Here is an 11,474-nt window from a genome sequence, read left to right on the forward strand (position 1 = left end):
ATGGAGAGGAGAGGGAGTTGAGGGAAACTGGAAGGGGAGATGAACCATGAGAGACTATGGACTCTGAAAAACAACCAGAGGGTTATGAAGGGGCGGTGGGAGGGTGTGGGGTGGGGTGGGAGTTTGAGGAACCAGGTGGTGGGTAATAGGGAGGGCACGTACTGCATGGAGCACTGGGTATGATGCCAAAACAATGAACACTGTTATGCTGTAAATAAGCAAATAAAAATAAATTAATTAATTAAATTAAAAAAAATAAAAATAAAAAAAATAAAAAAATAAAAAAAAGAGTCAAAAAAAAAAAAGAAAACATCAATCTTAAATGAATCATGTATACTGGGGTGAATGGATAAAGATATAACACACATCAATACTATTCATCCATAAAAAATAATGAAATGGTGATGGTCGTGGTAATATAGAGAACCTTGAGAGTACTCTGTTAAATAAAAGAAAGACAAATACCATATGGTTTCACTTGTATGTAGAATTGAAAAAAAAAAGAAACTCAGACTCATAGATACAGAGAAGAGATTGGTGTTTGCTGAGGGGAGGAACTTGGAGGCCTGGGAGGGCGGAGGGATGGAGCCGCAGGGTGGTGGGAGGGGCTGCCTCTCTCTGTCCCCTCCCCCTCCCTCAGGAGCCCTTTGTGACCAGACAATAGCTCTGTGATGTGGACGTGGGGCTTGTGTCTGCACCTCCACACCCAGGGCTCAGTTGCCTGAGGGCAGCAGTGCAATTTGACACTAATGTCTGATAAGGAAAGAGATGGATAATTATCTCTTCCCTCAGGAATTTTTTATTGATGGTTGGCTGAGCTCCAGTACCACTATCTGGGCAGTTAATGCCATCCTTGCCTTCGTGTGTGGACTGGGGCTCTTCGTCTTCTTACTTTCCTATTTCCAGCCTGATCCATCCTCACCACCAAGCAAGAAACACAGAAAGAGCAGGAAGGTAAGGAACCCTTGGCCCAGACCCAGCAGAGTGTGATTCTATCTTATTTTCTATTATTCTTTCCACTTTTCTGAGTCACTGGAGAGACTCCTGAAATGGGAAAGAATAGAACGGGTATTCTCAGGAGAGAGTAGACCACCATCCATCCAGGACAAGCCAGACTTGGCAGGGGTTAGAGGGACACGAGGATTTCTCCCTGAAGATCTCGGGCCAGAGTCCAGGTGTGGTGGAGGGGTCCAGGACGGTGTCCTGAACACAGTGACCAGTGGCCGAGGACCAGAGGCTAAAAGCTGCCTCGCTAGTGGAGGTCAGGCCCCTGAGCACCGGGTCACCAGCCACTGTCCCAGGACAGGTGTTTCAGGTGAATGTTCCCCCTTCGGGGCTGATTGAGGGAAGTACTGAGCCCAGGGGGTCAAAAGCAGCAGATAGAGTGGGGCTCTGGCCTTGGAATGTGGGGTCCTGTGTGAAAAAGTCCAGCTGCGCCACCAGGTCTGGGATTGTGTGTGTTTCTTGAGCAGAAGAACAGTGGCAAACTTCTCACATAGAATATCCTTCTGTACATTCTTCAAAGAAGGAAAATTGGAAATATTTGTATCCATTTTGAAAAGGAAATGAGTAAAACTAAAGAAAATCACAGTCCACTCCCCCTTTAGTTAAATGTAGGAAGTCACACTACACATGAGCAGTGAGCACCTGCTGCTGGGGCGAGGGTCCCAGCCTCCCTGTGTTCTCTTATCTCAGTACCAAGCGGAGCCATGGAGAAGGAGCAACAGAAGCCAGAAAAGCCAGACTCTGAAAGGTGAGCATCCTCCACACCCCTGCGGGCCCCAGTTACACTGTCCCCCCAACTCTGACAGGGCAGTCCCACTGTCTCCAGGACACCAGGGCCTGAACCCATCCCTCAGGGAACAGAGCCCTGGGTGGGGAGCTCCAGGGAGGAAGAGGGGAAACTGGAAGCTTCCCAGATTGTGCGCCAGAACAAAGCCCTGAGGGGCTGGAAACCGGTGTCGCCCAGCAGGGGCCCCAGGGCCTAGACTGGGGGCAGAACCTCCAGTTCCCACTGTGGACAAGCTGTTCAACTCCACTCAGATTCTTCTGTGAGGCCACATGGTCCTTCCTCCTCCAGCAAGGTCATGAATGAGGAAGCACTTTGGAAAAGACAAAGACATGATCCACATCATGACCCCTCTAATCACCGTGCAGGCACATGGCCTTGAACAGTGCTGTTTGGGGCTCCCGAGTCCAATCCCCCAAAGGTCTCCCCTAAAGGGACATTGTACACAGCCTCCTCTAAGACCACTGGACCCCGCCTTCCACTGTGACCTGGTCTCCTCTTTCCAGTTTTCAGAGATTGCCTACATGATCTGGAAGAGGTTCAGGACCTGTTCTCCCTTCTGCAAAGGTAAAGAATCTGCCCCCTTCTCCCCTGGGTGGGCCTCCCCAAGTCTATGGTGTGGACCCCGCACTGTGGGAAACGGCCTCTGGGGCTGTTCGGTGGGCTGGGAGGAGCTGTGGGACAGATTGTGACCAAAACCCCAGGCTGAGGGACAGCAGGAGCATTGTGACGTGGGTGTGGGGCATGGAGGGCCATGGGGTCCCCTCACAGCCTTGGGATGCTGCAGGGGCAGCTCACGCCTCCTGTCTCCCGCAGCCACCTGGCAAGGGTCTCTGACCGGGGGGCTTTCACCAGTACTTACAGCAAGCAGCCCCTGGGCAGGTGCGCCGAGGAGTGCCAGCTAGAGCCTGTCAGCCATGCAGGGAGCCTGTGGAAGACGCTGCTCCCACCGTGGCCTCATCACCTGTTCGTCCTCCGCTGACAGGGCCCCCTCAGCCTTTGGCCTCCACCCTGCCAGCAAGACCTCAAGAAGAGCAAACTAACTTAAAAAAAATCCTACCAGACACAGTGAGAAAGAACTTTCTTCCAGGTAATTCCTACTGGGCCTCTCTCCTTCCAGACATCTCAGGCCTTGGCCATGCCAGCTACACCATTTTATCCTTTTCCTGGTGGTGGTTCCTTTATCTTGCCTGGCACATTACAGCACAAGTGCCAGCAAGAACACATCTCCTGCCACCCACCAGATGCCTCGTTCTGGGGTGGCCTAACTAACAGACAGATAGAGACTCATAACCCTTCATTTGTCGATCCGGATGTCCAGAAGCTCCTTGAACTACCAATCAGCAAAAGGGTAGAACTGAAGAGTTGGAAGGAGAAAGAAAAGTTTGGGTCAGTTTTCAAACAGTGGTGCCCAGACGACCACGTGAGCTTCTGGGAGACTCTGTGGAAGCTGCTGGGTTCTGAGCAGAGCACCACCTCCCCGCCATCCTTCTGGAACATGAAAAACAAAGCAGAGCCACTGGCCCAACCTCACCCGTTCTCATCTCCCAAGGTCTTGGAAGACCACTTGCAATGGAAATGCAACCAGCTCTTCTGGGGTCTCCCTTCTCTGCAGAGTGAGTCGCTGGTGGCCACTGCCTTGTTCTCTACTCACTCTTCTCCACTACAGGCTCCCTCTGTTTTATTCAATGGGACCTCTAATTGCTTGCCAGTTCTAAACCAGGATCAAATATCTTCACAGTTTTCCCATGCCCCACCATTGCTCCACTGTGGGATCCAACCCCAACCCTCAAGGCTAAACTTGCCCCAGCCCCCGGTCCCCCTTGCACTATCTGTCCCAATAAGACCACCTTCTCTCCCATCCCAGAGGAGGAGCAGTGGAGTATCTTGTGCTGCATCCCAGAATAAGACACGATCCTTCATCCCAACTAAAATGCAATATCTGGAGTGGCCCTTGTTGCCAAAGCAACAAGGAAGGGGGAAGCTTTTACCCACTCTGGAGAAAAGATCTCCAAAATTCTTTAGCCAAGTCCCTCCCAAGCTTCTGGAGGACCACCAGGCCTCTCAGGCCCACAGATCAGGTCCCACCTTGCAAGGGGACTTTGTCATCTTTAATATCCAGAAGCCACAGCTTCAGAGGAAGCTCAGCAGGGATAAACAGCAAAGCAGCTTGCCCCACAAGGTTCAGATGTCTCTGGAACTGAGGTGGCCCCAGAATGAATCCCTGTGGGTGAGTCAGGCACAGAGAGAGCAGGGGCTCTCAAGGCCCTTTGTGTTTAAAGGCAAAAGCAGCCAAGCTACATGGAGGACCAGGTCCAGATACCACAGGAAGTATCAAGCAAGATTCCAACTAGAGAAGAACTTTGGTAAGGGTCTACGGCAGTGTCTGAAGAGGACACCAACAGGTCTTTCCAGGATCTCAGCTAGGTTCCCAGTGAAGGTTCTGGGAACCAACTCTGAGGAGTTTGGAAGGCCCTTGATAAGGGCCTTGGAGTGTGATCCAGGGAAATACTTAGCCAGGGGCCCAGATAAGAAACATCTAGAAAAAACTTTAAAGGTTAATTTGCACAGTAAATTGGGAAAGATCAGTAAAGGTCTGATCCCTGTGACTGTGCGTCGAACCTCGTTTGTGGCCAGCCATGCTTTTCCCAAGTCCCATCCCCACAAGGCTCTCAGAAATCTAGCACCCTTGGATTGGAAGCCCTGTGGAAACACCTCCCATGAGCTGTCCTTCCTTTGTCCTAACACTCAGCAGAAGCTGGAAACACACATCATAAGTTTTCAAGTGAGGCGTAAGTGGGACCTACCTCTCCAAACTGTTGAGCCCATAGATATCAAACTATGTGAAGCTCAACACTTGCCCGTTCCCCAGTCCCCCTCTCTGTGCTCAGCCACCTTTGTACCTGGGGCCCCCTCAAAAGCCAAATTTTCCAAGTTCTTGGGGAAACCACCTCAGACCCATCCAGGAGAGAAGGGTATAACTGAAAAGTCTGATACCACTTCAGGGAGCTCCCTGCCTGTTCCCTCACCCATATGCGAGCAAATCCAGCAGGCCCTGGGAGGGACTTCACCTGGTGATGGCCATCAGTCCTCGGAGACGTCTTTATTAAGACAGGAGGGAAGATCACCTTCTCAGGCCTCCATTCTCAGCCTCCGAAACAGGACTCTGTACAGCAAGACTGTTATGGGGGCCAAGAAAGACAACCTGGAACCAAGTCCAAGTTTAGCAATGGACAAGAATGAGCTAAAAGAGGGGAGAGGGGGTCAGGCCTCACCAGACATGGTAGCAACACTGAGGATGAAGCTCAGGTCCCAAACTCCAAGGTCTGAGGGGGCCATAGAGGTGATGGAGGACAAGAAGGCCCATGCTTGGAAAGTTGTCTTAAGACCCAGGCCTTAAGTTGTTGGGCTGGCCAACAAACCAGCCATTTATGTGGATCTGAGGAGATCAGGATATCCAGGTGCTAGGAAAAGCCCCTCACCATCTACAGTGTTGGTTGATCAAGATCCAGAGGAGGTAAGCCTTAAAACAAAGGTTAGTAAAGTTGAGCTCCAAGAGAAGATAGAGTCGGAGAATCAGCCTGAAGGCCATACCACTGCTGTGCTTCCTCAAGATTCTCCCAGTGATGTCCTCCTTCCAGACTTTGCCACTTGTGTGCTTGTTGAAGACAGTGGCACCAGTGTGCTCCTGCCAGACTCTCACACTAATGCTGTCCTTGCTGCAGACAGCTTGACCACTCAAGAGTCACCATCCTGTTCCCAAACTGAGTGTGCCAGTGGAGAGACACCAGCTTCCCCGGTGTCACATAACCTTAGCTCAAGTGGTCAAGCAGTAAGGGGCAGCAAGAGCCCTGTGGACCAAAGGTTGAGGAACCAAGTGACAGCTAGAGCAACAGTGAGACCACTGATGAGGGAAAGGACCAGAAGAGACCCAAACCAGAAAATAATGAAGACAGGTGTGCAGAACCTTTGGAAATCAGGACTTCCCAAGCTAGTGAGACAGGCCACCCTCCCCAGGTCCGAGGATGAGGAGAGAGCCTTGGGAGAAAATACTTCCGGCTCATGCCACCAGAAAAGTGACATGTTTTTCCGGCAAGCCACTTTAGACAAAGGATGAAAAATTTTCTGCAGTGCCTTAATCCCAATAAAAAAGGAAAGGACTGGAAGTCCCCCTTCAAAAAGGCAAGCCTGCACTGGCTCCTCCCCAGAGCTGGGTGCCAGTCAGAAGCAGATTGGTTATGGACAACAGGGCTGCCAAAACTCAGACGATCGTGACAGCTGTGGGATAAATGCTGGTGGAAAAATTGGGACTCCACCAAGGAATTTGGGCCTCAGATATATCAGCACAAGGAATTGCAGGCCCCAGTACACAGGCATTCTTGCCCCCACAGGGCTTTCGCCTCCACAAACCAGAAGACAGTGATTGGAGGGATAGCCTCCAATCAGCAAGGTACCCCCAAGGGTCATAGCTGCCCTAGCAAGAGCCAGCTGACCAGAGACAGGAATGGCGAATGGGAAAGCCTCCCCAGGAACCTTGGGCCCCCAGGCAGACACAACCAGCACCAGCTGATGGTGACAGGTGTCTCAGGTCGACTTCACCATTATCCTACATGCAGTCTTCGAAAATATGTCTCATCTTAACAGGCAGAGAACATTTCACACATCTTTCCTGGTCAGAAAGACTTCCTTCAAGAAAAAATCGAGTATATGCAAAGAAAGCCCATTTTTTCCTCACATTAGCACATCTTCTGTGTGCTAATGCCTTCCCCATGCCACAATTTTTATTGTTTCCCAAAAATATATGTTTTTTTTTTCTCATAAGTGGTGCTCTACTTTGTGTGTACCCTGCCTGGGAGGGGGTGGAGAGGATCAGGGTTTTCTCTCCCTGAGTGCCTGCTTTGGCTTCCCCAGAAGAAACAGGGCCTTGGAGGGCCAGTGACCTCAGGGTCCACCTCCACTCCCTTCCTCACACAACTTCCATTTCCACGACAAAGTGAACAAGACCCAGAATGGGACCTCACTCTGCCCATCCTCTCCTGCTTTCCCTCCACCTGAAATTTGTGTGGCTGTAGGGAGTGTCTGCTGAGGCAGAAATCCCGCTCATGCTCCAGGAAGACAGAGTCCTAGATCAGAATTGGGCCCAGAGTTGGGAGACGCAAGGCTGGCCCTGAAGGCAGAGGCGAGAAGTCCTGCCCCCACCCCTGTCTCCTGTGGGGAGAAGAGAACAGCCACCCCAGGAACCTTCTCTTCCCAGAGAATCCCATCTTAGCTCCATGCAGCCCCTCTTACACTCAGAACAGCAAGGGACAAGCTCGCTCCTGGAGCTGAAGGTGTGTGGGGTGCCACAGAGACCTCCAGGCACCAGCCTGCCCAGCCCCAGGGCACTGAAGGGGCCTGCTCACCAGCACCCCCCTTCCGCTTCTGGAGGTGGAGGCGGTGAGGCTGTAGGCAGGGAGACCCTGCGCTTAGGGTGGGTGTCCAGGAAGGAGGTCAAGTGACAGGGTAAGCCCATGCCTGGTGAGACGACTGAGGACCCTTGGTGTCCCACTGCCACCTACGGGCCCAGAGGGGAGAAGTTAGAGGCCCTGGGACTGTCCCCACAGGGTTTCCACTCCACTCCAGCTGCCAAGTCCAGGGGTGGGATGGTGGAGGGGGTGGGGTGGGGGTTGTACAGAAGCCACCTGAGCTCCCACATGGAGGGCCAGGTTCCCAGAGGCAGCAAGGCCTTCAGGCAGAGAAGTAAACTTCTGCACAATTTGATAAGCTTGTAGGACTGTGAGCCCTGGGATGGACTTGTGGTCTGTGACCTTTACGTACACGTGTGGCCCAAGGATGGCTCCCAGGGGTCTGGTGGGGACTCAGAGGCCAAGGGACTGGCCTGGCTCCTGGTCATGATTACCCCAGAGCCCAGAAGGGTAGGAGGACAGGATGGGGCTTGTCCCACCTCTGGCTGGAAGGGACGTGTCCAGAATGAGGGTGCAGTCCAGGAGGGCCTCCCCCTGAATGCCCCGCTCCCAGCCCAACATCGTCCTCCAGAGCTCCCCATACATCACTCACATGGTGGAGAGTCCCACTCCCGGAGGGATCCCCCATCCAGATGGCAGCAGACATGGTCCCACCCTCATGCTGTCAGGATACACCATGTGGGAATGTATCTGGGGTGGGGGACAAAGTGGGTGCAGTCCTGCTCTGTTGCAGCTTCTCCCTGGAGCCAGGTCCTGCCTCTAAGTACCCAGGGTGGGCCAGCAGTGACAGTGTAGTCAGGACCTGGGGGAGGTGGTACAAGGACAGAAAGCGCCCCAGACCCTTGGAAGCTCAGGAGAGTGTGGCCCAGAGCAGAGTCCTGAACCTGGCTGCTGCTAGGTCCTCCCAGTGGCATGAATTCTGGGAGTTGAGGAGTCGGATGTGCACACCACGCTCCTGCTGGTAGAAGTGCCGCAGACAGGAGGCTGGTGGAACAGCCAGAAACAGGAAAGAGCAAGTACCCTTGCCTTTCTCCTGCCAGATGGTACAAGAAGGCCAGAAAGGGAAAGCCCCATGCCAAGAGACCTTGTGCAGAGACCTCTGACAGAGACCCACACCAAGACCTCCCATAGAGACTCATACATAGACCCACACTGAGACCTCCCACAAAGACCCACACAAAGCCCACACAGATCCTACACAGAGACCTCTGACAGGGGCCAACATCAAGAGCCCTCATGAACATGAACACCATGTCCAGCGATGATCCTCAAGGCCCTCCCACACATACCTTATGCAGAAACTCTCAGTGGCCAACACCAAGAGACTTCACAGAGACCTGTGACAGAGATCCACACAGACTTCTCTCAGACACACCTCAGAAACCGATCTGAATACCCACACACAGCTCTGCAGAGCCCACACAGGGGCCTCCCAGTGCCCTGCAGACACCATCGACATACCTTGAACAGAGGCCTGACCTCCATTCTTAGGAGCCCAAGTAGCCACCTAGTGACAGGCCCCGCATGGATCTGAAGCCACTTAGCAAACTGGCAGTGCAGTTGTGCTCTACAGAGAAAAGGCTTGTGTATTTTTTATTACTTATGTAAAGACTTAGATTCCCCCATGTAAACCTGAAAAATCCTTTCCTTCACAGATTTTCATTAGCTTGAGCTCCCATGCACAGTTTAAAGAATCAGAAACTAAAAACAAACAAAACTTTGCCATTGTCTGATGAGGGAAGAACTCTTATTTGTCCAGTTTTAGCTACAGTTTAGTGAAATGGCCTCAGGGGTCACGTTCTTTATTTTGTTAAGGACAAGTACCTCCACCCAAAGTGACTTCTTCACGTTGGAAACGCTGTAGGGAGGCCTGAAGTCATTGGAATATGGGATGGAGTGAACCAGCAGAGAGGCCACTGACTCAGTTGTATAGACACCACGCTCTTTGGCCCAGAGCAGCTTGTGGTAGGTTTGCAAGGCTTGCTTTATTTTTAAATCAAAGAACTCACAGTGTCAAACACATGAAGCTATTTTAGAAATGAGACAGTTCAGCAATATTTCTGTTATTGCCTTTGTTTTGTTTATATTTACTGTTAACAACATAAAATAATTATATCTTTTTCTTTTTGTTCCTTTTAAAATATGATAGTATCCTTATATGATATCACGTATATGTCCAGAATATGAAAAAAAAATCACAGGCTAGTGCTTAGCTATGATAGCTTAAACTTCTGGAGTATTCAGAAAGTTTCATATTTTACACAATCTTAAGGCACTTTCAGTTTCTATGACTCGGGAAGTCAGGCTCTGCTTTATATTATCAGCTAAAAAAGGGCACAGTGCTTAAATAATTTTGAAATCTTAGAAAATATTCCATTTAGTTGCTGCTTGAAATATATTTTACCTTAATTAAGTTACTTGGAAATTGGCATTTTAACATCAGTTAAATTTAAAAAGTATACATTTAATCAGCATTTCATTATAATAACAAAGATCTCACCATCTACCTAGTATTTTCCAAACTGGGCAGTTAGTTGAGACTCCATATTTCTCCCTGATCTTAAGAGTCCTGCTGCCCTCACTTGATAAGCTCTAGATAACAGATCTCAAGTGTATGCCTAAATCTCTCAGGTCACCCGTTGAGGTGATGATGCCACAATCTTTTCTCTCAGAAGAGAGGAAGAGCTGGTGTCAGTTCTGTGGGTATATGTACATTTTATAATTAAGAAAAAACATAGGCAGTAAAATATTTTATGGACTCACAGTTGTTAATGTTATTAACATTTTGAAATTTGCCCCCTTGATGATACTTTCTCATGTTACTGAATCACAGGAACTATGGAAAGTGGCCCTGGATAGCCTATAATGTCCAATCAGTAGTATTTAATAACCAGGACATCTCATCATTTCCCTATAGATGCCTCCACGATATCTCACAATCATAAAAAAGATACTTTCTTTTTTAAGTTTAAGCTACTTCTAAACCATGGTTTTAGTCAGAATGAAATTAAATTCTTGTAAGAGGTATAAAATAATGTAACTTCTAACAAAATAGACGGGAATTTTTGAAGGCTACCATCCTTTGAAGGAAAACATCACTGCCTCGTCTCATCCTGATAAAAAAAAATGAGATGACACAGCTCTTTGCTCTCAGCAATTTTATGTGTGTGCGTTAGTTGGTTCTGTGTATCAGATGCATTAGTATTATTTTTTTTAAAGATTTGTGGGGCAGACTATTTTATAGAAGCAATAAATAGGACATGTGTCTTGTTAGCATCTTGGAATAAGGGCAAGCAAGGAACTGACACAAACATTTTCTGGGAAGTGATTCCATTACCTTGAACCTTTCTCAGTAGAAGAAAAGATGGGAGGTCTCAGGTAGGAGGCTGAAACCCTTTTGCCCCACAAATAAGTACACAAGTCATTGGCTATTAAAACTGGGAGGGCTACTGCAGGCTGTTGGCTGGAAGGATTTGCAGAGAGCAGATGAAGAAGGACAGGCACGTTTAAGGTCTCTTGGCCATGGCCAAGCCACCATTTACAAAATGTGCCCATAATATAAGTAGGAAACAGGACTTGACCAAAGCAGGCTGCGTGTCCTACCTTCCCTCCATTTATACAGGGAAGATACTTCCCTCCACCACCACCTCCCCCAGAACCTTTCCTCATTGTCAGACACTTAATGCAGACTTCAGATGAAGAAGTAGGTAAAGAAAGGAAGAAGAGGAGAAGAGATGGGAGACAGAGAACCATTACCAACACACACACACACACACACACACACACACACACACACACACACACAATAGTGGTGGTCTCTGCTTTATCCCAGCCACCTAGTTAACAAATGGGGACCCCATGGCACGTAGAGTCTCCCCAAGCCACATGGATACTCAGTTTCCACATCTGACTCTAATCCAATGCTTCCTCTGCTACACGACTTGAGCAGTGTGAAAGGATCCCTTTCCTAAGTCAGACAGATGATATCCCTACAGGAAATTATTTCCACCACCATCAAATAATAGTACATATCACTATTTCGGAGAGAAAAAAGGGAAGAAAAAGTCATCTTGCCATTTAGATAGTGAAAATTTCAGAGAATAGAAACCTCTCTGGATCACAGTCTGGTTTTTCATTTGTTTTTTAAATATTTTATCTGACAATGAGAGATAGTGAGAGAGAGAATGCAAGCAGGGGAGCTGGAGAGGGAGAAGCAGGCT

At 49.3% G+C, this 11,474-nt stretch overlaps 1 pseudogene; it reads left to right on the top strand.

The window, feature by feature from the left end:
• The first annotated feature begins 762 nt into the window (after positions 1-762).
• Positions 763-6,548, top strand: LOC123926464 (annotated as a pseudogene).
• The last annotated feature ends 4,926 nt before the right edge of the window (positions 6,549-11,474 follow it).

This window comes from Meles meles, chromosome 16 (assembly GCF_922984935.1).
Source record: "Meles meles chromosome 16, mMelMel3.1 paternal haplotype, whole genome shotgun sequence".
NCBI lineage: Eukaryota > Metazoa > Chordata > Mammalia > Carnivora > Mustelidae > Meles > Meles meles.